This window comes from Pongo abelii, chromosome X (assembly GCF_028885655.2).
Source record: "Pongo abelii isolate AG06213 chromosome X, NHGRI_mPonAbe1-v2.0_pri, whole genome shotgun sequence".
Lineage (NCBI taxonomy): Eukaryota > Metazoa > Chordata > Mammalia > Primates > Hominidae > Pongo > Pongo abelii.
Window position 1 is genome coordinate 3,484,504 of NC_072008.2, and position 25,625 is coordinate 3,510,128.

At 46.8% G+C, this 25,625-nt stretch overlaps 1 protein-coding gene and 1 long non-coding RNA gene across 11 annotated transcripts in view; one reads left to right on the plus strand and one right to left on the minus strand.

Moving 5' to 3' along the window:
• Positions 1–3,462, minus strand: part of LOC112131563 (cAMP-dependent protein kinase catalytic subunit PRKX-like) — a 324,246-nt gene extending 320,784 nt beyond the window's left edge. For 6 of the 9 annotated variants that reach the window (XR_010138927.1, XR_010138928.1, XR_010138926.1 and 3 more), the window contains exon 1: positions 1,337–1,487. The gene's annotated coding sequence lies outside the window, so the exon portion shown is untranslated. Of the gene's footprint in view, positions 1–326; positions 424–1,336; positions 1,488–3,298 lie in introns of those variants that run through there. The other 3 variants (XM_063721029.1, XM_054544289.2, XM_054544292.2) reach the window with 3 other exon arrangements.
• Positions 3,463–23,435: 19,973 nt separating this feature from the next.
• Positions 23,436–25,625, plus strand: part of LOC112131037 (uncharacterized) — a 97,941-nt gene continuing 95,751 nt past the window's right edge. For both annotated transcript variants that reach the window (XR_008518001.2, XR_002913196.2), the window contains exon 1: positions 23,436–23,529. This is a non-coding gene — a long non-coding RNA (uncharacterized LOC112131037). The remainder of the gene's footprint in view (positions 23,530–25,625) is intronic.

The window sequence follows — 25,625 nt, forward strand, 5'->3', positions numbered from 1 at the left end:
CGTTCTTCTGTATTTTATTTTTCTTAATTACATCTTTTCTAGGAAAGACTCGTAAACTTTTCATAAAATCGTCAAGTGCCACTTCCAACACCAAAGCCACTACCAGGAACCTTAATAGGGAGGTTGCCTTCCTTCCCCTTCGCCTTCCAGGTTAAACCACGGACTGGGCGATGTTTCAGGAGAGGAAAACATCCAGAAGGCAGGTCAAACCACACATGACAATGCAAAGCAGAAACAGTTGCAAATACAATAGAGGATAGGTTTTTGTTTCTTTTTAGGTTTTGTTCCAGAACATCACTGACACGAAAATAAACGTCAGTCCCTACCTTTGTGGAACGTCCAACGCAGCCGGCTGGAGGAACACGAGGCCTTGCAGGGAGCGAGCCCCGGCCCCGGTCTGACCGAACACAGGCGACGCACGTGAAGTCCAGGCCCTATCCCAGCGCAGGCGGGCCTCCAGCGACCCACAGTTGTCACATATCCGGCCAGCGCCGACTCCCGAAGGCGCACTCCCCATACCCCACTCCGAGCACCGGTCCCACCGTTAGGGAAGGTCCCCCTGGATAGCAAGGCCGGGGCCAGGATCTGCGAGACCCACCCCACCCGCCCCGCCAGAGCCCAGGAACAGCAACAGGTCTGCGCTCTCCCCGGGCGGCGCTCTGCAGACCCTCGACGGGCCAGGGATGCCCCCAGCCCAGCCGTGCGCTCGGGCCGGGGAGATGAGCGGAGGACTGGGGCTCCTGACTTCCTTGACAGTTTCTGCGCGTCAGAAACTGAACGGACACGGGGCCCGCGCCACCTCGCCCGCCGCTTGCCCCACTCCGCGAGGCTGCGCTTCCACCCGGGTCCGGGAGGGCCGGCCCGCGTCCCGGGGATGAATGGGGCTCCCCTCCCCAACAGCGGGGAAATCCCGCCACCGCCCTCCACCCCGGTCCCCCGAGCCCGCGGTGGCGCAGGTCTGCCCAGCAAGCCCCAGGATCGGCAGACAAAGGGGCACCGGAGGAAAAGCCCAGCGCTTCCCTAAACTTACCGGCCACTTCCCCCTCCCCAAAACAAAGGAGCCCCCCGCCGACCTCCGTCTCTCCCCGCAAGGCGCGCCGGCACTTTGGGGAGCGGCCACCTCGGGGTATTGTTCAGGCTCCTGGGAGCGCGCCGCACCCCAGTCCGAGCGCCGCGGGGACAGTTGGCGACCTGCGCCTACAGGAGTTCCAGGGGCGGGTTGGAGCGTCCGGGCGCCCCGAGCCGCCGGCCGGACCCTGGAGGGTCAGCGCGGGACCCGCCTCCCCGCAGAAGTTTGCGGACCCCGCGCCCGGCCCGCAGAGTCCTGCGCACTCACCTCGTCACGAGCAGCGCAACTTGTGGCGGCGCCGCGCGCCCGGCCGCGCTCCGAACCTCCCTCCGGCCGGCAGCCTCCGAGCCCCGGCCGTGCGGCGGCCGAAGAGGGCCCGGCGCCCCGGAGCAGCCGCGCGCCGCCCCCGGGCCGCCCCCGCCCCGCCGCCGCCGAGTCCCGGAGAGAACGCGGGCGCTGGAAAGTTTCGGTGGCGAATGGCGGCCGGAGGGCGCTGAGGCGGCGGCGGGGCGGGGGCGCTGGCGGCTCCTCGCTCCCGAGCGCGGAGTGGAGGCGCTGAGGCGGGCGCGGCGGCGGCGGCAGCGGGAGAGGGCGGGACAGCGGGAGGGACCGGCACGGGCAGTGACCTCCACGGGGAGCTGCCGCGAGCGCGCGGACCCCAGCCAGGAGGACCGCCAGGGGTCCGCCCCCGCCGCCGGCCCCTCCCTCACGGCCGTGGGAGGGGACCCGGCGTCCCACCCGGCCCCGCCCCTGCGCCCCGGGGGAGCCGCGTCCCGAACCAGCCCCTCCCCCACGAGGGTAGGGACTCCGGCCCTGCCCCTCCCCCGCGGCTCCTGGTGGGGACCCGCGTCCCAACCCAGCCCCTGCCCCACGGTCGGGGGACCAGCGTCCCTACCAAGCCCCCCCGCTCCCCCACGCCTAGGGTGTGTGAGGGGAACCCGGGCCTCTCCCTAGTTGCTCCGGTCCCGGTCCCTTCCCCGTGGCCTCCGTGGGACTGAGAGGACCCCAGGGCTACCCCCATCACATCCCAAACCCAGCCTTTCCACGACTGCCTCGAGGGGACGGGAACCTCGGCCACCCCCTCGGTTTCTAGGGGGCAGGGGAACCTCAGTCACTGCTAAAGTGTTACCCTCCGCCACCCCAAAAAGGAAGCCACCCGGGTGCCCCAACAGAACCCCCTGCCACCTGCCCGATGGTGAATCTCCCTCAAAATCGGCGTCTTAGAAGACACCCCAGTAGTCTTCACCCCAGCTCAAAAAGTGGGTGCTCCGGCGGAGCCTCGACCTTTGCAAAACACCTCCCAGGAAGAGCCAGAAATGCTTAGGGACAAACTCAGACACACAGGCATAGGCGCCAGGAGCTCGGGTGTGGGGGCTGAGGAGGTTGGGGGGACCTGGGCACTCGGGCCTCATCACTCCCACCCCAACCCCCAGGCTTCAGCCCTCTGGCCCTTGCAAAGTGCTTTATGTTGCAATGGCTTACACGGCCTGGCCCAGGTGCACGTAAGTCCCCAGCGCTCCTTCCTCCCCTCCACGTAGGCTACTCCTCACCACTCGCAGCCTTAATTCAGTTAAACAGATCTCCACTCCCCCTCCCCAGCACCTCTGGGGTCGGCCTCGTTGAATATTTTTCAAATATTCTTGCCCCTTCCTTTACTATATAATGAGCTTCGTGCTAAGAGCCTGGTGCACTCAGCAATCTAAACTATAACCTCACTTGGTCTTCCTCGAACTCTAGACCATTTGTTGTTCTGGTTGTGGGGGGAGGGGGACCCAAGGTGAGGTTTTTGTTTTTTTGTTTTTGTTTTTGTTTTTTTGAGAAGGAGTCTCGCTCTGTCGCCCAAGCTGGAGTGCTGTGGCGCGCTGTCGGCTCACTGCAACCTCCACCACCCTTTTCAAGCAATTCCCCTGCCTCAGCCTCCGGAGTAGCTGGGATTACAGGCGCACGCCACCACGCCCAGCTAAGTAGAGACGGGGTTTCACCACATTGGCCAGACTGGTCTGAACTCTTGACCTCAGAAAATCCGCCGGCCTCGGCCTCCCAAAGTGCTGGGATTACAGGCGTGAGCCACCGCGCCCGGCCGGAGGTGAGTTTTTAAGAGGCCAGTCCTCCACCAAAAAGGCGGACCTCAAAATTACCCTGCAAAATATTGCTGTAAAACGTCAATGATGCAAAACGACTGTTGCTACACCATCATTAGAGGACATCAATAAAAAAATACACACTTACACAGTCTCCATAATTGTGAATCAGCAGAATAGATTGTGTCTTATTATGTATCAGTTGCCATTCAAGGCCCCCCAGAAGGACTTGGTGGGGCCTTCCCTTGAGCCTGCCCTTCGTTGCTCCTGGGCTCCCTGGGCTTGTGCAGACTGATGCTGAGGTATTACATGCAATAGAAAAACGAAGGGTGCAATAGAAAACCCGAGCGAGCTCGTGATGCAACCCTGCCCTGGCTACACGTGCTTCCCTTCCCCCACCGCCTGCTGGTGGGAGCGCTGCGTTTTTTCCGCCTGTAGGGTCACATTGTGGTTGATTGATTCTCCTTTCGCCTTGCTCAGTCATTCAGATTTGGAAAGTAAATAACGAGTTGACATCATTACAGCTCTGGGCTTTACGCGGACGCGGCCCTCGGCTACCGCACACTCTGGAGTAGCTGCGCAGCCAACCGGCCTCCTAGCTTGCCAGACCTGCTTGTGGTTAGCAGTTGGAAATTCCAAGCTAAACTTGGTTAAAAGGCCTCTTTGTGTGTTTTGATTACTTGGCAGATGCCAGTCTTTTAAAGTATGGGAAAGTGGTGGAAATCCTCACTCTCAAACTGGAGCCCAGTGTGGCCAGGATTTACAGCTGAGCTCCTGTAATTGACAATGCAAAAGAGCTCAGAATTCATCTTGACTGTTTGATAATATCCCCATAATCCCACTAGCCTTATTACCCGTAAAGAGTCAATATCTTTTATCATAGACTCACAGGACCCCAAAGGACACTGTAAGGCCTAAGACAGGAAGAGAGACCGCCTACATTTATCATGAAATCACCAAAATTCCTCTTTTTGAAATACTAGATGGGCTGTAGGTGGGTGACAATTAGACTGTGTTATTTAATCTGTTTCAACGATTTTTCAAATGTGCAGTCCTATAAGGTGGGAGAAAACAAGGAAATAAAGTAGAGCCGGAAGGAGCTAGTGTATTCTGAGAAAGCTAAAGGATAACAGGGCGAGGGGTCCACAGTGATTTACACAGAAACCCACTGCGCTAGCCATGTACGTGTGTGCGCACGTGTGTGTTGCAAACACTTATTTTCAGTTATTGACTGGAGGGAGGGGAAAACAAGAATCTGCTTGCAACAAATACTACCAGCATTCCCCATAAACAGTACCCAAAATTTTAATTAAAAGGCAGTAGGAATTCACACAAATATACTTAACTAATCTTTCACAAAGGAGCAAAGGCAATTCATCCTTTTTAACAAGTGGTGCTGGAACAACTGGACACACATATGCCAAAAAAAAAAACTAGGCTTTTTATCTTTCACAAAAATTAGCTTAAAGTAGAACATACCACCAAACGTAAAAGGCAAAACTATAAAAACTCTTAGAAGATAACATAGAAAATCTAGATGACCTTGGGTTTGGCAATGACTGTGTAGCTAGAACACCAAAAGCGTGATGCATAAAAGAAAAAAAAATGGTAAGTTGGGCATCACTAAAATTTGAAAAGTCTACAAAAGACACTGTTAAGAGAATGAGAAGACACGTCACAGAATGGGAGAAAATATTTGCAAATTCCGTATCTGATTAAGGATTGTATTTGAAATATGCAGGCCAACAGAGTGGCTCACACCTGTAATGCTCTGCTTGACGCCAAGAGTTGGAGGCTGCTGTGAGCTGTGATCTCACCCTGCACTCCAGCCTGGGCGACAGAGAAGACCTTGTCTCTAATTTTTTTTAAGTGTGTGTGTGTGTGTGTGTGTGTGTGTGTGTGTGTGTGTGTGTACAGATATATGTACATATGTGTATATGTATGTGTGTATATATATATTTCTTAAAACTCCACGATGAGAAAATAAACAACTGAATCAAAGAGCAAACGATCAGAAAAAAACTCATCAAAGAGATATACAAATGGCAAATAAGCATGTGAAAAGATGCTGAACATCATATATCACTAGGGAACTGCAAATTAAAGTAACAATGAGATACTACTACATACATTAGAATGGCTAAAATCCAGAAAACTGACAATCCCAGATGCTGACAGGATGCAGAACAACAGGAACTCTCATTTGTTGCTAATGGGAATGCACAATTGTACAGCTACTTCAGAAGACAGTTCGGCAATTTCCTACAAAGCCAAACAGAGTCTTACCATACACAGCAGTTGTGCCCCTAGGTATTTACCCAACTAAGTTGAAAACTTACATGCTCCAAAAACCTGCACACAGAGGTTTATGGCACCTTTACTCATAATCACCAAATACTGGAAGCAACCAAAGTATCCTTCACTAGGCCAATGAATAAACAAACTGTGGCTCACCCGCATAATGGAATATTACTCAGCACTACAAAGAAATGGGCTATCAAGCCCCCAAAACACACAAAGGAACCTTAAATGCCTATTGCTAAGTGAAAGAAGCCAGTCTGAAAAGGCCATATACTGCATGATTCCAACCATATGACATTCTGGAAAAGGCGAAACAGATAAGACAATAATAAGATCAGTGGTTGCCAGGGGTTCAAGGAGGAAGAAGGGATGAATGGGTGGAACACAGTGGATTTTTACAGTGGTGAAACTATTCTGTATAATACTATGATGGTGGATACACATTATTATACATATAAGTGTGTGTGTACATATGTATTTGTCAAAACTCACAAAATGTACAACACAAAGAGGAAACCCTCATGTAACTATGGACTTTAATTAATAATAATATATGAATATTGGCTCCTTAATAATAATATATGAATATTGGCTCCTTAGTTGTTACAAATGTACCACACTAACTTAAGATGTTAATAACACTGGAAGCTGGGGAGAGAAACATGTAACTCTGCACTATCAGCTCAGTTGTTCTGCAAATCTAAAGCTCTTCTAAAAAATAGCCTATTATTTATTTTTTTAAAAAAAGAAACACAGGCCAAATGCTGTGGCTCACACCTGTAATCCTAGCATTTTGCAAGGCTGAGGCAGGAGAATCACTTGAGCCCAGGAATTCAAGACCAGCTTGGACAACATAGTGAGATCCCATCTCTACAAAAAACAAAAATAAAAAAAATTAGCTGGGTATGGTGATCTGAGCCTGTAGTCCCAGCTACTTACTTGGGAGGCTGAGGCAGGAGGATCAGTTGAGCCCAGGAGTTCAAGGCTGCAGTGAGCTATAACGGTGCCACTGCACTCCAGCCTAGGTGACAGAGCAAGACTCTGTCTCTTAAAAAAAAAAAAAAAAAAAAAAAAAAAAAAAAAAAAAAGAAAAGAAAAGAAAACAAAAGAAAAAGAAAAAAAGACAGGAGGAAGAGATATAAAACTTCTCATGACTTACTGCCTGGTTTTCACTGACTCTAGTGTCTAATTTTCCCCAGGCCCATCTAATTTTCAAAGACTCTTGACACATGGGCCAATACTTGCTTCGATGACTGGCCTAGTCAGAAATCCCTGATCTTCCAAGGATTGACCCAAATTCCTGGGATCCACTTGCCTCACTGTTAAATTACAATCTTCATGCCTGCCCCTTTCCTACTCCATTTTTTTTTTTAGATGGAGTCTTGCTCTGTGGCCCAGGCTGGAGTGCAATGGCACAATCTCAGCTCACTGCAAACTCCACCTCCCGGTTCAAGCGATTCTCCTGCCTCAGCCTCCCGAGCAGCTGGGATTACAGGCGCCCACAACCATGCCCAGCTAATTTTTGCATTTTTAGTAGAGACGGGGTTTCACCATATTGGCCAGGCTGGTCTCTAACTCTTGACCTCAGGTGGTCCACCCTTCTCGGCCTCCCAAAGTGTTAGGATTACAGGCATGAGCCACCACTCCTGGCCTTCTACCCCATTTTTTTAAACCAAAGTTTAGGTAGATCTTATCATCTGTTTAGAGAGGAGAGAGGCCGAATAATATCCCTAAGTTTTCATGTGATATGACTGTTACATGACTCAAAAGAAAGACCAGACAGTGCAAATAGGTCCCCAGGTACAAAGTCAAAGTAAAGTCCAAGTTTGCTTTAAATGACAATGGTGTTCACTAGCTGCTATACATAAAGAACCATTCATGATAAAGCAAATTATTCATATCTGTTTCCTGAACTGATTTAGTGTGGGAAGCTCATGGAAGTGCTGTTTGGCAACCTCCAGATATATGTGTAGGCTGCACAAAAGTCCGTTCTTGCTCTCCCAAGATATTGAAATTGAAGGCATGCTGGAAGTGATGATCTTTCCTTGATGTTTATAGATGTGACTTTTCTCTGAATAAGCACCCACCACGAGCTTCCCATATGAGATGAGGAAGGGGGGATGGACTTTTCAACTTCATTTACAAACCTCTGATCTTTCTTTGCTTTTGAATTTTGCTTCTAATTTTCCTTAGAGAGACTAGAACCAAAACTATGAAGGAAGCTACTTGTATAGGTGGCATTATGTGAGGTCCTACTTAGAGAAGTATACAAAGAGGAGTGAAGATAAAAAGGCCTATCACCTGTCATGGAGCTGAGATAAGGTGGATGAAAACCCCTTTTGTATCCCTTGACCTAGGTAGCCACCCAATACTTCTTTTCATTTTTTGTTTTGTTTTGTTTGTTTTCCCTGATGTTATGGGCCAGGCTGAATAGTGTCCTCACAAAAATTTGTATGTTGAAGTCCTGATCCCCAGTACCTTAGAATGTGACTGTATTTGGAGACAGGGCCTTTAAGAAGGTAATTAAGGTAAAATGAGGTTATTTGGGTAGGCTCTAATCCAATCTGACTGGAGTCCTTTTAAGAAAAGGAGATTAGGACACAGACTCGCACAGGGAGAAATCAGTCATCTATAAGCCAAGGATAGAGGCCTGAGAATAACCCAACCCTGCTAACACCTTGACCTTGGGCTTTATCCTCCAGGACTGTGAGAAAATAAATGGGTGGTGTTTAAGCAACCCACTCTATTGCAGCAGACTCAGCAAACTAATGCATGTGAGCTGTTGCTATTTTTCTTTTTTCGTTTCAAATTTTGCATTTAGTTATCATTTGAATCCTGAAAATACTTTGCATTTGGCATGGAGGTGTTCATGTACATTATCATATTTGATTCTTCCAGGTCCTCCCTGAAGGCCCGATATTCAGAGGATAAAATTGAACTCAAAAGGTTAAAGAATTGAGAGAAGGGCGGAGCACAGTGGCTCACGGCTGTAATCCCAGCACTTCGGGAGGCCGAGGCAGGCGGATCGCTTGAGCCCAGGAGTTCCAGACCCGCCTGGGCAATGTGGCAAAACCCCGTCTCTACAAAAATACAAAAAATAGCCGGATGTGGTGGCGCGTGCCTGTAGTCCCAGCTACTCGGGAGGTTGAGGTGAAAGTATCACTTGAGCCTGGGAGGCGGAGGTTGCAGTGAGCTGAGATCATACCACTGCACTCCAGCCTGGATGACAGAGCGAGAACCTGTCTCAAAATAAATAAATAAAATAAATAAATTGGAAGTAGAAAATTAAAAAAAAAAGAATTGAGGGAAAGAATCATAATATGTCTGTGCCTCAGACCTCCTTCAGCAATTTAGTGAATATTGTTTCTAAATGCGTAAAATAATGCATTGATACATGAAATAATGCATAAGATTACAAAGGAACCCAATTGTGTTAAAACATAGTCATCCAATATTTTTAAAAATCCTGATATAGTAATATATGTGCTGCTTTTTCAATACATTCAATTCAGACTGTAGAGGTGATTCTAATAAGTTCCATCATTTCAAAGTAGTCATGAGACCAAACAAAACAAAATCTGCTTCCACAGCAACCTGCTTGGAACACACATCAGATTTCTTTTTCTTTTCTTTTCTCTTCTTTTTTTTGAGACACGATCTCACTCTGTCACCCAAACTGGAGTACAGTGGCACAATCACAGCTCACTGCAGACTCCAACCGCCAACCGGGCTCAAGCCATCCTCTTGCCTCAGCCTCCCGAGTAGCTGAGACTACAAGCATGCGCTACCATGCCCAGCTATTTATTTATTTATTTATTTATTCATTCATTTTTGAGATGGAGTCTCTCTCTGTCACCCAGACTGGAGTGCAGTGGCGTGATCTTGACTCACTGCAACCTCCACCTCCTGGGTTCAAGTGATTCTCCTGCCTCAGCCTCCCAAGTAGCTGGGATTACAGCCACGTGCCACCACGCCTGGACAATTTTTGTATTTTTAGTAGAGACAGCGTTTCACCCTGTTGCCCAGGCTGGTCTGGAACTCCTGACCCCAGGTGATCTGCCCGCCTCGGCCTCCCACAGTGCTGGGATTATAGGTGTGAGCCACTGCACCAGGCCTAATTTTTTATTTTTTATAGAGATGAGGTTGTCATCTCTAAATGCAGTCATCATGATAAATAATATTATAATGCCGTATTTTAAAACTCAAAAGTGATGCAAAAACTCCATTGTGAACAAAATACCAAAATGTTAGATAAAGCTCATTCTGTTTGGTGATGATGATGGATTCTAAAGAGCAGAAATGGTCAGTGCCTCGGGCCCAGCCCCCCATTTAGAAAAGGTAAAGGTCATTAGAAAGATTGGCCAAATCAAATGTACCCTAGGAGATGCAGAAGCCGGCCAGCAAAGGAAGAGCTGAGTGGGTAGGAAAAGTACTAGATCAAAGGGAGCAGCAGATTTTGTTTTCGATCTGGCAAAGCTTTTATAGTTTCGAAACATTTTCAAACATTCTGTCACTGATTGTCATAGTAACGTATGAAGTGGTTGGGGAAATATTGTCATGATCATATTCATTTTACAAGGGAGAAAAGTTGACTCTCAGAGAGGTTAGTGGCTGGGTTAGTTTCCTGTCACTGCTGTAACAAATTGCCACACACTTAGTGGTTTAAAACAGCACACATGTATTATCTGATGGTTCTGGAGGTCAAAAATCCCAAATGGGTGTCACTGGGGGTGATGGTTAATTCTACATGTCAACTTGACTAGGCCTCAGGATGTCCATATAACTGATTAAACATTATTTCTGGATGTGTCTTTCAGGGTGTTTCCAGATGAGATTTAGCATTTGAATCGCTGAACTGGGTAAAGCAGATCACCCTCCTCAATGCCGGTGGGCACCCTCCAACCCACTGAGGGCCTGAACAGAACACAAAGGCAGAGGATGGCTGGATTTGCCCTCCCTTTGCCTGACTGTTGAGCTGAGACATTGATGTGCCCTCTATACTTCGGGTGCTCAGGCCTTCAGACCCAAATTGGAGTCTACACCATTGGCCCTCTAGCTCTCAGGCTTTTAAACTATACCACTAGCCTTGCAGCTTGCAGATAGCAGATCACAGGCTTCTCAGCCTCCATAATCTCATGAGCCAATACCTTAATAATAAATCTCTCTCTCTCTCTCTCTCTATATATATATATATATATATATATATGATATATATATATATCATATTGGTTCTGTTTCTCTGGAGAGCCCTGACTAACACATTGCATAATATCAAGGTGTCAGCAAAACTGGGTTCCACGGCTGGACATGGTGGTTCACGCCTGCCATCCCAGCACTTTGGGAGGCTAAGGCAGGAAGGTCGCTTGAGCCCAGGAGCTTGAGACCACCCTGGTCAACATAAGAAGACCCCATCTTTAAAAAAATGAAAACAATTAGCCAGGCATGGTGGCATGTGCCTGTACTCCCAGGTACATGGGAGGCTGAGGTGGGAGGATTGCTAGAGTCCAGGAGATCGAGGGTGCAGTGAGCTGTGATCGTGTCATTGCACTCTAGCATGGGGGACAGAATGAGACTCTATCTCAAAAAAAAAAAAAAAAGAAGAAAGAGAAGGAGAAAGGAGGAGGAGGAGAGAAGAAAGAAAGAAAGAGAGAGGGAGGGAGGGAGAAGGAGGAGAAGGGGAAGAAGAACAAGAAGAAGGAGAGGAGGAGGAGGAGGATGAAGGAGAAAGAGAAGGAGAGGAGGAGGAGGATGAAGGAGAAGGAGAAGGAGACGAAGGGGAAGGGGAAGAGGAAGAAATTCTTTCTGTGGCTCTAGGGGAAAATCTGTTTCCTGACTTGGCCCAGTGTCTAGAGACTGCCAGCATTCCTTGGCACAGGACCTCCTTCCTCCATCTTCAAGCCAGCAACAGAAGGTCAAGTCCCTCTTAAACAGCATTATTCTGGCCTCCTCTTCTTCTACAGTCCTCTATTTTTAAAGATCCTGTGTAACCCAGGATTTATAGCCTATATAATCCAGAATAACCTCTCCATTGTAAAGCTCTTCATGTTAGTCACATCTGTAGTCCCTTTTGCGATGGAAGGTGATGTCTTCACAGGTTCCCAGGGATCCCAGCACAGACGATTTCAGGGGACCACATTCTGCCTTCCACAGTGGCCTTGTAGAACATCTCCCACTAAAAGGGGGCAGAACACATACAAATCCAGCTCCTCTGATTGCAAACCCCACAGCCCACCTCACATCAACCTTGGTGTCTCTCAAGGGGTGAATACGTTCAGAGCCCACTCTTTCACCAACATGGAAAGCAAACCAAAAATCAAATAAATACAAAATGCTGCCTGTGTTTACTCAAAGAGCACATGACAGGCAAGAGTTGCAATTTCCCCCAAATAACACGTGGCCGTTATAGCTACAAAATAAGAGAGATTATCCTTTTCAAGGGTTTCCTCCCTTTCCCCCCTTTCTTTTGGTAACCATATTTCCTTGAAAGAAGTTATGGGCCTGTAATCCCAGCACTTTGGCAGGCCGAGGCAGGCGGATCACTTGAGGTCAGGAGTTCGAGAACAGCCTGGCCAACATGGTGAAACCCTGTCTCTACTAAAAATACAAAAATTAGCCAGTGTGGTGGCGGACAGCTGTAATCCCAGCTACTCGGGAGGCTGAGACAGCAGAATCGCTTGAACCGGGGAGGCGGAGGTTGCAGTGAGTGCAGTGAGCAGAGATTGTGCCACTACACTCCAAACTGGGCGACACAACGGACTCAGTCTCAAAAAAAAAAAAAAAGAAGTTATGTACTTCCCTCCCGCCCCACCATTTGTTTCCACTTCTGCATTTCTTTTTTTTTTTTTTTTTTTTTTTTTTGAGACGGAGTCTCACTCTGTCACCCAGGCTGGAGTGTAGTGGCACAATCTCGGCTCACTGCACTCACTGCAACCTCCAACTCCCGGGTTCAAGCAATTTTCCCGTCTCAGCCTCCCGAGTCGCTGGGATTACGGGCGCACGCCACCATATCCAGCTAATTTTTGTATTTTTAGTAGAGATGAGGTTTCATCATGTTGGTCAGGCTGGTCTCGAACTCCTGACCTTGTGATCCCCCCACCTCGGCCTCCCAGTGTGCTGGGATTACAGGCAGGAGCTACCACGCCCGACCACACTTCTGCATTTCATGCTTAACTTTTAACACTGGCTGTAGAGAATAAGCATGGGAGACAGGAGGATTTTATAGACAGTTTCTTCACAAAAATTTATCTCCCACACAGTCAAGCTCCACACCACATTGACAAAGAAAATCCCCGAGGCAGGTGGATCACCTGAGGTCAGGAATTCAAGACCAGCCTGGCCAACATGGTGAAACCCTATCTCTACAAAAAATACAAAAATTAGCCGGGCATGGTGGCACATGCCTGTAGTCCCAGCTACTCGGGAGGCTGAGGCAGGAGAATCGCTTGAACCCAGGAGGCGGAGGTTGCAGTGAGCTGAGATTGCGCCACCACATTCCAGCCTGGGTGACAGAGCGAGACTCTATCTCAAAAAAAAAAGAAATTTCTTTAAGAAAAGCACAAGTGAAACTCAATGGAAGTGGAACGTGGCATTTTTCTCCAGTGCCTTTGTCACAAGGCCTCTTTGATGTTATTACTTTTACAAAATCAGCAGCCACTTGATAAGATAGGACACACATCATGTGTAATATACCCTGACAGTCCCCTTCCTACATGTATACCCAAGAGAAGTGAAAGCTTAGCTTCCTGCAAAAACTTGTATGCAGAAACCTTTATTCATAGTTGCCAAAACCTGGAAACAATCCAGGTGTCCTTCAACTGGTGAAGGGATAAATAAACTGCAGTATATCCATACAAGGGGACATGGATATGGATATAGATATGGATATATCCCCTTGTATGGATATACACTTTTCAGTGTTGACTCCATGAACACTGAAAAGGAGGAAGCTATTGATCTGTGCAACAGCATGGATGAATCTCAAATGTAAATGGCTGAGTGAAGGAATTCAGATTCAAAGGTGACGAGGGATAGAGACGGGGTCTTGCTATCTTGCCCAAGCTGATCTTGAACTCCTGGGATCAAGCAATCCTTCCACCTCGGCCTCCCAAAGTGCTGGGATTACAGATGTGAGCCACCACACTCAGCCATATTCCATGGTTTCATATGGCATTCTGGAACAGGCAAAACTACAGGGACAAAAAGATCCTCCATTGTTGGGATTGAGAGTAGGTTGGGGAAAGGGTTGACTACAAAGGATCATGGGGGGATATTTTTGAGGGAGTGAGCTGTTCTGTATCTTGATGATAGTGCTGGTTGCACAACTGTCAATGTTGGTCAAAACTCATAGAACTGTATAGTCATCTCTCAGTATTCACAGGGGATTGGTTGCAGAACTCTCTGCAGATATGAAAATCCATGGATGCTCATGTCCCTGATATAAAATGGCATAGTATTTGCATATAACCTATGCACATCTTCCTGTATAATTTATTTTTATTTTATTTAGTTAATTAATATATTCTTTTTTTTTTTTTTTGAGACAGAGTCTTGTTCTGTTGTCACCCAGGCTGGAGTGCAGTGGCGCGATCTCGGCTCACTGCAGCCTCTGCCTCCCGGGTTCCAGCGATTCTCCTTCCTCAGCCTCCTGTGTAGCTGGGATTACAGGTGCACGCCACCACACCCAGCTAAGTTTTGTATTTTTAGTAGAGATGGGGTTTCCCCATGTTGGCCAGGCTGGTCTTGAACTCCTGACCTCAGGTGATCTGCCCGCCTAGGCCTACCAAAGTGCTGGGATTACAGGCGTGAGCCACCATGCCCGGCCATATTACATATTATGTTTATAGACAGGGTCTTGTTCCATTGCCCAGGCTGAAGTACGATGTTGCAATCATAGGTCACTGTAGCCTTGAACTCCTGGCTCAAGTCATCCTCCCACCTCAGCCTCCTGAGTAGCTAGGACTGCAGGTATGCCCCACCACACCCAAGCTAATTTTTGCATTTTCTGTAGAAATACGGTCTTGCTATGTTGCCTAGGCTGGTCTCAAACTCTTGGCCTCAAGTGATCCTCCTGCCTTGGCCTCCCCTAAAGTGCTGGGATGACAGCATGAGCCACCTCATTCAGCCTCCTGTATAATTTAGATCATCTCTAGGTTAGTTATAATACCTAATACAGTGTAAGTGTTGTGCAAATAGTTGTTATAGTGTATTGTTCAGGGAATAATGATAAGAATAAAAGTCTGTACATTCTCAGTGCAGATGCAACCATCCATTTTTTTTTCAAATATTTTTGATTTGAAGTTGGCTGAATTCACGCATGTGGAAGCCATGGATACAGAGGGCCAACTGTACTCTAAAAGCATGAATTTTAGCAAATTTGAGAAAGGCACAGTAAAGCTACATGGAATTAGAGCCCAGCCTTTCCCCCAGTACCTGTGTAAGGAAGCCTTTACGGTTTGTTGTTATTTTCACTAGAGCACAACCATTTGATAAGACCAGATACAGGTCTTGTAGAGATCTTGAAATGTCCCTGAGGGGAGGGAGGGAAGGGAAAGAACATTTTAGTGTACTTCTGAGATAATAGTGAGAATTGATCACATTTTTAGAGATAACTATTTATTTATTTGTTTATTTATTTATTTATTTATTTGAGATGGAGTCTGCTCTGTCACCCAGGCTGGAGTACAGTGACGCAATCTCAGCTCACTGCAACCTCCACCTCCCAGGTTCAAGCAATTCTTGTGCCTCAGCTTCCCAAGTAGCTGGGATTACAGGCGTGCGCCACCATGCCTGGCTAATTTTTGTATTTTCAGTAGAGATGGAGTTTCACCGTGCTGGCCAGGTTGGTCTCGAACTCCTGACCTCTAGTGATCCACCCACCTCAGCCTCCCAATGTGCTGAGATGACAAGCATGGGCCACCATGTCCGGCCATAGATAACTATTTAAAATAAAACTCCCCCTACTCACAAAAGGTTGCAGCAGCACATAGCTATCCAACTGCATGGTTGTTGGGCGAATTGACATCAGCAGGTAGAGACGTTTCAAGGAATGGTTTCAGCAATGGTCAGGGCACCAGGCAAGGAATGTTTCCTGGAATGGGAGAAAAATAAGTATGCTTCTGGCCAGGTGCGGTGCTCACACCTGTAACCCCAGCACTTTGGGGGGCCAAGGTGAGCAGATCACTTGAAGTCGGGAGTTTGAGACCAGTCTGACCAACATGGAGAAACCCCGTCTCTACTAAAAATACAAAATTAGCCAGGCGTGGTGGTGCGTGCCTGTAACCCCAGCTACTCGGGAGGCTGACGCAGGAGAGAGAATAACTTGAATCCGGGAGGCAGAGGTTGCGGTGAGCCGAGATCGTGCCATTGCACTCCAGCCTGGGCAACAAGAGCAAAACGCCGTCTCAAAAAAAAAAAAAAAGAAGTATGCTTCTAAAAGAGTAGTTTTCCTTTGCACAGGTCCCTTCGGATGACTAAAATAAACTTTTTCAGTTGACTACATAATTTCAAAGTGGTTTGAATTTTTAATGTTAAAGTTCTTCCCAGAAGTTTAAAATGGAAAGGTTTCACATATGAGCTAAGAATATGAAACGGTGGCTGCCTCTCTCCCGGTTTTCTGTATTTTTGTATAAAGGGGACAAAGATAGATATTACAATAACTGCATTAAATATGTGATTCTATTTTTAAGATAGATTAATGTTTGTTGAAACATTAGGTATGCAATGAAATGTTGTAAATAAAAACCTAAGAATGTCCAAACATCCATAACCCCAGTCCAATCATGAGAAGGCATCATACAAACCTAAACTGAAGGAGATTCCACAAAATACCCGATCAGCACTGCTCCAAACTATCGAGGGCATCAAAGACAAGGAAGCATGGTGAGCCAGTCACAGCCCAGAGGAGCCCAAGGTGATACGATGACAATGCAATGTACAATCCTGGATGGGGCCCTAGGACAGAAAAAGGACATACATGGAAAAACTGGGCATTGAGTTATTAGTTATGTACCAAGATCAGTTTCATAGTTGTAACAAAAGTACTATGGCGGCATAAGCCTTTAACAATGGAGAAACTGAATTATACACAGGAACTCTCAATCTTATCTTTCTGTAACTAAAACTATTCTAACATTTTACAAGTTTGCTTAAAAAATTAGAATGCTCCACTGCAGCTGATTTGAAAGATAATTATTTTGAAACATACAAAATTTCTATACGTACACACACGTACAATTGCATTTTTTTTGAGAAAAGATGTCACTATGCAAATTAAAAATCAACAAGTGGTAGAAGCTGGGTGTGGTGGCTCATGCCTATAATCCAAGCACTTTGGGAGGCTGAGGTGGGAGGATCTATTGAGTCCAGAAGTTCAAGACCATCCTGGGCAACATAGTGAGACTCCATCTCTACAAAAACAATTGTAAAATAATTATCAGGGTGTGGTGGTGCGCCTGTGGTTCCCAGCTACTTGGGAAGCTGAGGTGGGATCACTTGAGACCAGGAGGTCAAGGCTGCAGTGAGTCATGATCGCACCACTGCACTCCAGCTTGGTGACAGAGCAAGACTCTGTCTCATAAAAACAACAACAAAAAACAGTGGTAGAAGACTCCATCTCCTCCCATTTTCCCTGCTCTTCTTTCTTCCCTGCTCACTCACTCCTCAACATGCTTGTGCTGTTCCCTGAATGTTTGCAGCTTCTTGTCACCGGCACCTAGTGCTGCTTCTGTGAGGACGTCTCCTCCAGGAGGGACCCCAGGCTTCTCAGAGCATTTCGGTCTCTGCTCTGATGGGTGCCCTCTCCCTCCCTCTTCACCAGTCTTTCTTTCATGGGTTAACATGTTCGTGTTCATTTGCTCATTAATTTTTTGTTTTTGTTTCTTGAGACAGGGTCTGGCTCTCTCTCCTAGGCTGGAGTGCAGTGGTTTGACCATGGCTCACTGCAACCCTGCCCTCCCAGGCTCCAGCCATCTTCCCATCTCAGCCTCTTGAGTAGCTGGGTTTACAAACGAGCACCACCACGGCCAGCTCATTTTTGTATTTTTTTTGTAAAGATGGGGTTTGCCATGTTGCTCAGGCTTGTTTCGAACTTCAGGCCTCAAGTGATCTTCCTGCCTCAGCCTCCCAAAGTGCTGGGATTACAGCCATGAGCCACTGCGCCTGGCTTGCTCATTAGTTTTAATTGTCTGTTCCCCCAACCAGAATATGAGCTCAGTTGATGTGAAGAGGGTTGAGATGGAGGGAAGGGAAGGGAAGGGAAAGGGAGAGGAGGGGATGGAAGGGGAGGAGATGGAAGGGAAGGGGATGGAAGGGAAGGGGAAAGGAGGGAAAGGAAGGGAAAGAAGAGAAGGGAATGGAGGGGTGATGGTCTTTTGATGTGTCCACTTGCCTAGGCCACAATCCTCAGTTATTCCATCAAATACCATTTTCATTCTCTAGGGCCGCTCGAACAGGGAACCACAAACTAGATGGCTTAAAACAACATAAATTTATTTTGTCAGATTTCTGAAGGCCAGAAGTCTGAAGTCAAGATGTTGGCAGGGCCATGTGCCCACTGAAGGCTCTAGGGGAGGATCCTTCCCTGTCTCTTCCAGCTCCCGGTGACAGCTGGCAGTCCTTGGTGTTCCTTGCTTAGTAGCTGCATCACTCCAATCTCTGCCACCATCTTCACATGGCCTTCTCCCTCCATGTGTGTGCGCGTGTGTGTGTGTGCGCGTGTGTGCGTGTGTGTGTGCGTGCGTGTGTGTGCGTGTGTGTGCGCGCGCGTGTGTGTGTGCGTGCGTGTGTGTGTGCGCGCGTGTGTGTGCGTGCGTGTGTGTGCGTGCGTGTGTGTGTGCGTGTGTGTGTGTGCGCGTGCGTGCGTGCGTGTGTGTCCAAATCTCCTCTTCTTTCTCTTATAAAGACACAGGTTATCCAGTTAATGGATTTACTGCCTCCCTTAATTCAGTATAGCCTTGATTCAACTTGATCACATCAGCAAAGACCTTATTTCCGAATAAAGCCCCATTCACAGGTACCACGGGTTGGAACTTGAACTTATCTTTTTAAGGATACACAATCCAACCCACTACAAACACTAATCTAGGTGTTGCTTCCAGGCTGTTTTGAGATGTAAATAAGGTCCATAATCAGTTGACTTTAAGCCTGGGGAGAGATTATCTTGGATAATCAGGTGAAAGGCCTCTATAGCAGGACTGAGGCTTCCCTAAGGAAGAAGAAATTCCTCCTGTGAACAGCCAGTGCCCAAGAGAGTTCCAGTCTGCCTTCTTAACTGTCTTCCCTACAAATTTCAGGCCTGCCTGCCCAGCCCCACCCAATGACATAAGCCAATTCCTTGCAATAAATCTAGCAGGTATCTTCTACTGGTTCCAGTTCTCTGGTTGAATCCTGACTGGTCTATCAGGATTGGAGAACTGCCTTGGGTTTCTCAGATACACACAAGTGATACAATTGGTTCTAGCATGACTAAGGGCCATTTGTGTTCTGTGAAGACCATTTGTCAGCAAGGCACTGGAGTTCCTGTTCCAGGGCACTTAAGCAGGAGTTCTCGGCCCACAAAAGTGAATGTTGAATTTTACTGTGTAAGCTCCAAAGACTTAATTTTGAACTGAGTTTTCAGGAATTATTTTTCTACTTAAGCATACTCAATAAAGCACTTATAGACTTGTAAGGGATCCAAGTTTAAATGTTTTACACTGGACCAGACCGTGAACGTTGGAATCCAGACACCTGGCTTTGCCACTTAGTAGCTGTGTGGCTGGAGCAAATTATGCAACTTCGTCCTTCTGAATTCCAAGATTTTCTGTTTGTAAATAAGGAAGGCATACTAATAATAATAGTAATAATAGTACCTTCCCACTTTCGTGAGAAAATTGCATTAGATATTATATGTAAAACTAATTTAGCTAAAAAATATACAAGGTAAATTTACACAGATCCTCATTAAATTATGTATCTGTGAAAGAGACTGCACATAAGGAGAAGGTAAGTGTTTTTTTTCCTCCTTTGGGAGATCCGGAGATCCTTCTGCTACAACCTCAGAAATCATTCAGGTTTAAATACTTTCTATTTTTTTAACTGTAAGTTCACTTGGTGTAAGAAAAAAACAACTTTGCCAGAAGCTATGGGCAAATTTCAGAAGCTATATAAATATGACAGAAATGTAGTTACAAGCATAAAGTTTTTTTAGACAGAATTTCGCTCTTGTTGCCCAGGCTAGAATGCAATGGCACGATCTCGGCTCACTGCAACCTCTGCCTCCTGGGTTTAAGTGATTCTTCTGCTTCAGCCTCCCGAGTAGCTGGGATTACAGGTGCCGCCACAACGCCCGGCTAATTTTTGTATTTTTAGTAGAGAGGGGGTTTCCCCATGTTGTCCAGGCTGGTCTCGAACTCCTGACCTCAGGTGATCCACCCGCCTCGGCCTCCCAAAGTTCTGGGATTACAGGTATGAGCCACAGTGCCCGGCCCAAAGTTGTATATTTTATTTGCCATGTAAAATACTTTAGAGCGGAAATACCATTGGATATGTTAATCAAAAAGTAGGTAAAAATTTTTGTTAGGGTTCATTTATACTAAAGTCATTGAAAACAGAGACTTGTATAAAATGAATGATCCAACTCTTTTCAAATTGCATTGGTTATAATTTCTAATGGATCTGGAAGTTTTTAGGTACTACTTCATTTAATACAATTCTGACTTCCTAAGTAATGATTCAAAGCTATTCTTAAAATAGCAACTCAGTGGCTCCTCTAGCAAAAATAAACAAGCTGAAAACAAAAAACCCTTTTAGTAATACAAATTTAATTCTGATCAAACAAACATTCACTGAGTACATTTTATGGATTTGTGGGGGAAAAAATTAAAAAAAAGACACAGCCTTATCTTCTAGAAACATATAATCTCTTAGGAGACAAGCTCTTTTTTAAAATTTTTTTATTCTTTTTTCGTTTTCCTTTTATTTTACGGTGCTCTACACATCCAGAGAAACTTCTCTAGTAACAAACTATAGAAATGATCCCTGAGTCTTAGGAAAAACTCTTAACTCTCATAAAAGTTCTGAGTGATAAATAGTAAAAATGAGTGTGTGTGTTTGGGGTGAAGGTTAATCGTCTCACAAGGATTTACATATCTATTTTTCTAAGTTTGGACTTTGCCTAATGGGTGTTCTAAAAGTTTGCTATTCTGTATTCCTTTCTTTTTGAAATTGCTCTATTTATAATTTTATTCAATGAAATGCAGAAATATTAAAATGAAAGGAGAAAACCATCTAATTTTCAAAGGCACATCCAGTGTGACTTCATGATATTCCACCATAAATTACTGAGGATAATTGAAGAAACTGTGTTCACCAACATGTTGAGGCCTGCAAATTCCACAATCTCCATTGCAGTGCGGGCCTGGAAAACTCAAAACAGCACACGCCTGTTACCTGGCAGGAACTCTTTCTATCGCTTCCTTTCCTTTCACCTGCTTTCATCTGCTGGCTGGGTTTCTGGGAGATTATGGTGGGGAATGTCTGACATGTGCTCACGGTCTACCAGCACTTACTCAGTCCCTGGCCTTCTCCAAGAACCAAAGCAGGTATGAGACCCTTTCTGGCCATTGTGTTGGAGAGAGTAGACAGGGAGGACCAAGGACACCAGTGCTCACATCTTTGTTCCTACTGCCACGGCCATTGAGGACGCCGAGAGGCTGTGGCCTTGCTGAGAAGCCATGCAGCTCTGCACACAGGATAGGTCACTAGAAGTAGGTCACCATTTCCACTGGTGAGAAGGATTCGGCTGAAGCTACTGCATCATTTAGCCTGTTTAGAGAAACAGGCAGCATCTTAGGGTGTGTTTTTTTTTTGCTTTTTCTTTTTTTGAGACAGAGTCTCGTTCTGTCGCCCAGGCTGGAGTGCATTGGCACGATCTAGGCTCACTGCAACCTCTGCCTCGCGGGTTCAAGTGATTCTCCTGCCTCAGCCTCCCGAGTAGCTGGGACTACAGGCACGTGCCACCACGCCCGGCTAATTTTTTGTGTTTTTAGTAGAGACGGGGTTTCACCATGTTAGCCAGGATGTTGTCGATCTCCTGATCTCGTGATCTGCCCGCCTCGGCCTCCCAAAGTGCTGGGATTACAGGCGCGAGCCACCGCACCCGGCCTTTAGGGTGTGTTTTGAGGCACACACTTTAGTCCCTGGGAACCCCAAAGAGCTAAGTGTTCCATAAACAAATGTGACAGGGGTCCCACGTCATGCCTAGTAGCAGGTTATGATTCTTCTGTGTGTCCTGTTGCTGTCTCCTTTTCCTCTGTGGAAGGAGTGCGACTCCACCCTAGGGGCTTGGGGCTGTATCTGTGGACTCCTAGTGATGATCTGGCCCAGATCTCACCCTTCACCCAACAAGGAAACTCTGTCCCATTACTGAATTTCCAACTTTTGTCAGATAGACAACCTTCTCCAAGTTACCCAAACCTTAGCCTTGAAACCTTCTGTAACTACTTCTCCTCCCCACCAACCCCAACAAGTCCCCACAAGCTTCCCATCCAGCTCCTCCTGCCTTTGCCACCCGTTATCACCTGCCCTTTCCTTCCAGCTCCACTGTCCCTGCTCAGGACCTCTTTCCCCATAACTGGATTATTCTGACAGTCTCTGAATCGCCTCTGCCTTTAGCCAGCTTTAACCGTGGTGTCTTTGTTCTCTCGGGTCGCTCCTGCAACTGTAACAATCTCCTGCTCCTCCCCACCTACTTCACTTCCCGCCTGCTTTTCCAGTGGCACTCAGCTATTCCTGTCTTTTCTGAATATCAGGGAGCGCCTGGGGCCTCTACCAACCATGGGGAACTTAGCACATCCTGCCTCGTATCCCAGCTGAGGCTTTCACTTTACACCTCCTTCTGCCTGGCTGAGTTGGAAGGTCCATGATGTCCCCGCATCATTTGTGATGCCCAAGGTATACCTGGGTGGGGAAAAATGTCCTTTCTTTAATTGGTTGAGTAGTTATTCCAAGCGTATGATACACTAAGTGAGGATACAAACGAGGGAGGAGCTCTGCTTCAGAGCTGGAGCCGAGGGTTTTGAAGAGTGGGGACGGGCCGGGCTCCATGACTCACCCTGCAATCCCAGCACTTTGGGAGGCCGAAGTGGGCAGATCACTTGAACCCAGGAGTTCCAGACCAGCCTGGCTGACATAGTGAAACCCTGTCTCTACAAAAACTACAAAAATTAGCCGGGCATGGTGGCATGCCCTGTCGTCCCAGCTACTAGGGAGGCTGAGGTGGGAGGATCGCTTGAACTCGGAGATTGAAACTGCAGTGAGCCACATTCTCCCCAATGCACTCTAGCCTGGGCGACAGAGCAAGACCCTGTCTTAAATAAATAAATAAATAAATAAAGGAAGAGTGGGGAGGGGCAAGGAAGAGAGACATGACGGGAAACTTCTTTGAGAAGGGGGCATGACTGGAAACTGTTTTATTTTTATTTTTATTTATTTATTTACTTTTTGAGACGGAGTCTCGCTCTGTCGCCCAGGCTGGAGTGCAGTGGCGCGATCTCGGCTCACTGCAAACTCCGCCTCCCGGGTTCACGCCATTCTCCTGCCTCAGCCTCCCGAGAAGCTGGGATTACAAGCGTGCACCAACACGCCCAGCTGATTTTATTTATTTATTTATTTATTTTTTAGTAGAGACGGGGTTTCACCGTGTTAGCCAGGATGGTCTCCATCTCCTGACCTCGTGATCCGCCCCCCTCGGCCTCCCAAAGTGCTGGGATTACAGGCGTGAGCCACCGCGCTCGGCCGACTGGAAACTGTTTTGGGACGCGGCCATGGTGGGAAACTCCCTCCGGAGAGGGGCATAATGGAAAACTGCTTTGAGAGGGCGGCCATGACAGGACCTTGGGAGAGGGGCATGATGGGAAGCAAACTACGGAGAGACAGAATGCCCAGAGTTAGTCCCCCTCCCTCCGCCCCGCGCCGCGTGGGACCCGTTGAAGGAACCACCTGGGTTCCGTTAGGGCTGGCTGGGAAAAAAGATATGATGGAAAGACGCGGGGAGACGTCTCAGTGGTCTACTATGGTTGCTCCTGGGCTGGAGAAGATCAGGTACAAGGCGGGGGTTGTGGGCGGGGGCTGAAGGAAAGTGGGATGTTATTTTCCCGTTTGCTTCCGTTTCAAGTGAACCAACGTTGACATCGCTGCATGCTCGTTTCCAAACAAATCTTTCTAAACAAAATGGTCTGTGTCTCGTTTTTTAAAAAGGCCACGTGTATTCTCGCGGCCAAGTCTTTGTTAAAATCTTCCCTTTGTCCATGAAGGCCATCACCCTGCCTCTCCAAGTCTCCCCTCCCGCCCCTTCCTCCAAGTCTCACTGCTTCGGTGAGGCCTCCGGGACCTTTCACAGCCCTGAGCCTTGGGGGCCACCCTCTGTACTGGAGGAAGCCATGTAGTCTGTGTCATCAGTTACCACTGCTGTCTGCATTTTGCGTTTCTACCCTGCAAGCTGGGCCTCTCCTGAGGGCCGACTCTTTATGACAGTCACAGTGCTATGCTTTCTGTTCATTGACATATCATGAGTTCAAACGACAATTCTAAAATGGCTTGTGTGGTCTTGGGGGAAACGGATCTTGTCTAAGAAGGGGAGAAGGGAGGGTGGAAAAGCCTATGAGTCACAGGGATTTGGCTACTCTGGGAACCAGCCACCTCTAGTAGTTTTATGTCAGAGACTGAGGCATGGGAGTGGGGTGCTGCAGGCAGGAGACTCATGCTTGTGTCCTACAGTTATTTCACAGAGAATGCCAACCTTTACATCATGCTATGTATAGTACAGTGCCTTGCACACAGGTGATCAATAAATAGTTGAACACAGGAAAGTGCCCTTAAATATTATTTTCATTTAAAAATAAATTTAATGAATTACTGACACATGCTACAATGTGGAAGAACCTCAAAAGCATTATGCTGAGTGAAAGAAGCCAGACACAAAAGATCACATATCACATGATTTCATTTATATGAAATGTCCAGAATAGGTAAATTCATAGAGACAGAAAGTAGATTAGTGGTTACCAGGGGCTGGAAGAAGGCGATGGGATGGGGAGTGACTATTGAATGGGTATGGGGCTTTTTGGGAGGCTGGTGAAAATGTTTTGGATCTAGACAGAAGTGAAAGTTGCACAAGTCTGTAAATGTGCTAAATGCCACTGAATTGAACACATTAAAGTGGCTAATTTAGTTATGTGAATTTCATCTCAACTAAAAAAAAACACAGGAAAAACTTTCGTAAAACTTTTTTCAAAATAAAATTAATTTAGTACATGAAAAATAACCAGAAACCATTTCCCCACTGGACTGCAGAAGCACAAAAGACCCTTCTACTTGATGTTTGGCCAAGTTTTTATTTCAGAAGTAGCAAAAAGGAACACCTGAAATCAGAACCTACTGCAAATATACATATTAGTGTAGGTTCAGTCCCCTCACACATTTCCCGGCACTGGTTCCTCAGCCATCTATATTGAAACCAGGATGTTGATTGCTTGTGCTTCATTGGGCAAATAACTGTTTTCTTCCTTCATAGAGGCAGTAAATGATAACAGCTTAGCTTATAGAAAAAGGATAAGCAATACCAGATTTGGAACATATTGAAAGCTGTATCGATCTATGGATTCTACCTTCTACAGAAATTCTGGTCAGTGGCTGTTAGCTACAAGAACCTGTCAAGCCAAATCAAAGTGTAGAAATACAATTTGTATGTCTTTGTCCAACATTGAAGGGTGGAATTAAAACACATCAAGAGGGAAATATGAATAATGTAATATTAAACACTTAAGCACTACATTTTTGTGCCAAAGCTGGTTGAAAAAGAATAAAGTAATGTGCAGCAAAAGTAACCCTTGGAGGGCAAAGGCGTGGTGGGGTGGGGAAGAGAAGGAAGAGGGTAAAACAATATTCCAGCTCATGGGTCTCCTGAATGGTTCTTGTTGAGTTTTAATCACTCATTTTATATTCTGTTGCAGTGTCTACTGCACCAGCCTTGGGCTAGGTTGGATTTTTGTCTTTATTTTATTTATTTATTTATTTTTGAGACGGAGTCTTGCTCTGTCGCCCAAGCTGGAGTGCAGTGGCGCAGTCTCGGCTCACTGCAACCTCTGCCTCCCGGGTTCAAGTGATACTTCTGCCTCAGCCTCCCTAGTTGCTGAGAC